At 29.8% G+C, this 3,438-nt stretch overlaps 1 pseudogene across 1 annotated transcript; it reads left to right on the top strand.

Annotated features, from left to right (window-relative positions):
- The first annotated feature begins 2,413 nt into the window (after positions 1–2,413).
- LOC145189851 (myophilin pseudogene) lies at positions 2,414–3,234 on the top strand (annotated as a pseudogene). Its single transcript, XR_016453504.1, has one exon. The product of XR_016453504.1 is annotated as a myophilin pseudogene (transcript).
- Positions 3,235–3,438: the final 204 nt, after the last annotated feature.

Here is a 3,438-nt window from a genome sequence, read left to right as displayed (position 1 = left end):
CTATACGTTTACACAAAAAAGCAACATTTTTTTTAATAGCAAACGTACATTTGCTATTATTGTTACAATACGTATTGTAATAATGGCATAATAAAAAAACAGCAAAAGCAAGAAATTTTCGAAATATATCTTGTAAGCATTTGTCTTCGCGTCTCTAAAATCATCATGGATGACGCAGAAAATATTCAAAATAATGACGGTTATGGCAAAACGACATTCGGCCAGAACTCTGTAGCCGCCACAATCGGGCCAGTGTTGGCCCAATAACAAATGCTATCGCAATGGCGTACGACTACTCGCCAAAAGCATGCCAGACTCGGGCCAGTACTGGCCCGTTACTAATCTAGTCGTTACGGTGTGCGATGATTCGCCGGAATTCAGGCCCAGTGTCGTAGGCTGTCCGGGTACATTCTTATTTCAAAAATTTTTAATCCTTTTTTTTGCTTTAAATAAAATCGAGAAAAAATGAAAATCTGTAAATTCTCATACTGAGAGTACGGTGATCAAAATGAATCTCACAGGAGCAACAGGAACTCATTCAAGAAGTTTTAAGAGGTTTGTCTTAGCCTCAAGTTGCAGCTCTTTTTAGAGTCACCAATTCAGAAGTCACATAATATTATTTTTAAAATCATTAAATAATTTAGATATAATAAACGTTTAGACTCATTAGTACTTTTTACTGTTAAATTTTATTGTTAAAGATAATAAAAAGTGCAGGTTACCATAGAAAGAGACGATAGGATCATTACAAAATTCTAATTAGACAATTTAATTCAAGTATTAACTTCCTGTTAAGCATGGTAGAAGAAACATAAAGAAAATTTTAGTTTAGAAGAAAAGTTTAGAAGAAAATTTTTTTAGTTTTAAATCAACGTTCTGAAAGTCGTCCAAAATATCTGAGTACGCCAACATAAAACTAAATTATTTTGTAAAAATTATTGGTGAAACAAGTTTACATCATAAAGTCGAACGATGGCAAAATTCAAGCATCAGAAAAAGACGGGATAATAGAATAGAGTTTAAATGATTACAAGATTTAAAAGTATTAATGGATCTGTAATCCAATTTAAAATATATTGCTTAAAAAAGCCAATTGTGTTAACATATTATTGATTCTAAAAAACTTAAAGCTTCGAGTATCAGAGTGTGAAAAGTTCCGATTAAGTGACCCATTTCCCTTTTTATTTTTTTTATTTTTAAGAAATTACTAGAACTGCTTTTTCAATTTTAAGGGAGTGAATAGGTTTAGAATTTGCTCACTACGTTCATACAAAGTGATGACGTTACTAAAGTAGATTTTAATGTTGAATTTTAAAAAAAACTTTGCACTTTAAGGATATGAAAGTCATGAGATGCAAAAAAGCCTAAGGAAATCAAAAGGTGAGAAGAAATAGTTTGAATGTTCCAGTAAATACTGTTTAAATATTAGGTCGAGTTTGCTGGAACAATATGCAGTTAAACAAGTGTTCAACACATATCTTAAAGCAAAGAAATTGCAAAGAGTTCTTTAAAGTTAAGACAGACAGGAAAATGTATTTGAACTTTAAAAGTTTATGCTATATATATATATATATATATATATATATATATATATATATATATATATATATATATATATATATATATATATATATATATATATATATATATATATGTATATATATATATATATGTATATATGATTTATATACAATATAAATTTTTTGTTTATGTTTGTTTTAAAAAAAATTACTCGAATCTTAACAATAATCTGAAGCTTTTCTGAAACAAACAAACAAAAAACCTGGTGACGTTAAAAAAAAAAGAGAGCTTGTGTCAATTACGTCATTTCATCTTGGTGAAGCACTGTACTTTTCGCCTTGTTATTAAAAAAAACTAGAATAGCTGTTGTTTATAAAAAATTAAAATATTTGTGTATTTACACTCAAACAAACTTACAATAAATCTTTCAAAAATTTAAGGAAAAAAACACTTAAGCACAATAGCTATTTTAAGGTTTTATTTTACGTTTTATATAAAAATACCGAAATCTAACTTCATAGTTGAAAATAGTTAATTTAAAAACTGGCCTTTGTAAGATAAACGTAAATATTGCCAATCACTTATTAAACTCTTTACCATAGTTAAAATCATCTTTAAAATCTTATCAGCGAATTAGTTTTCTTTCGAAATAAGACAAAAACTCTTCCTCCAAGATTTATCTGTCTGGTTTAATATGCTCCCGAATAAAAGTGCAAACTGTGTTAGTTAAATAAAAACTGTTTACAATTCAACTTTTAACTCTATATAAGCATGCAAAGCGATGTTAATTTAGGAGTGCTCAATTAAATGTTGACAAAACAAGAAAAGAATCAATCAAGCGTGAGTAACGCTGGGCGTTGTTTCGTTAAGTAAAATTACAAAAGCTTATTTGTGTCACTTCGCGTATAGTTATTGTAGAAATATACACAGTTGAAAATAGTATTTTGGTATCTACATAAAAATGGCTTGTCGACCAAAGGGATATGGAATGACTGCAGAACTAGCCAACAAACGTGCAGCAAAGTTTGATCCTGATTTAACAAAGGAAGCAATGGAATGGATTGGAGAAGTATTGAGAGATGGTGGGGGGGAGCATGCTGAGTTAGCATCGCAAATTGGAGTGATTGAAAGTGCTAAAGATGTTCAAAACATTCTAAAGGATGGAGTAATACTGTGTCATTTAATTAACGTTATTCAACCTGGGAGCGTAAAGAAATTTCAGGCTTCGAAGCTGGCTTTTAAACAAATGGAAACCATTGGTCAATTTTTGACAGCATGCGAAGGTCTCGGAATAAACAAAATAGATCTTTTTCAAACAGTCGATCTATTTGAAGGGCAAAATATACCTCAAGTTATAAACGGAATTTTCGCACTTGGAAGAAAAGCTAGAAAAATATATGACGGACCAACTCTTGGACCTGAAGAGGCAACCGAAAACAAACGCGAATTTACTGAAGAACAATTGAGAGCCGGTGAAGGTGTTATCGGCCTGCAAGCCGGTTCAAACAAAGGAGCATCCCAGGCCGGACAAAATTTCGGCAAAACAAGAGCCATTATTGATTAGAATTTTAAAACCTTTTATTTTTTGAAATAAAAAATTGCATTCACCATATTAATTAGAGAAAAATATTTATAGAACAACTTTAACGAGAGAAGCGACTGTTAGTTTTAATTAATTTTTTTATTACGAAAAATTACTTTTTAAGATTTTTACTACAGCTATAATTCTTTTTTTAAACATTATATTGATGCCTTCCCTTTCGTTTTTTTTTTTTTTTTTTTTTTTTTTTTTTTTTAAATAATCAGAGATTAATATTTGTTCCGACTTATGTATGACGCGTGTACGTTTAAGTCTTTAATTGCTGTTCTCAATGATGAAATCGACATATTTGTTTGAATCTTTCTTACGTTTGAATC

Source organism: Hydra viridissima, unplaced genomic scaffold, assembly GCF_058129835.1.
Source record: "Hydra viridissima isolate aposymbiotic clone 2 unplaced genomic scaffold, HvirCarnegie_v1 scaffold_6, whole genome shotgun sequence".
NCBI classification, from domain to species: domain Eukaryota; kingdom Metazoa; phylum Cnidaria; class Hydrozoa; order Anthoathecata; family Hydridae; genus Hydra; species Hydra viridissima.
This window is presented reverse-complemented; position numbering and strand designations above follow the sequence as displayed.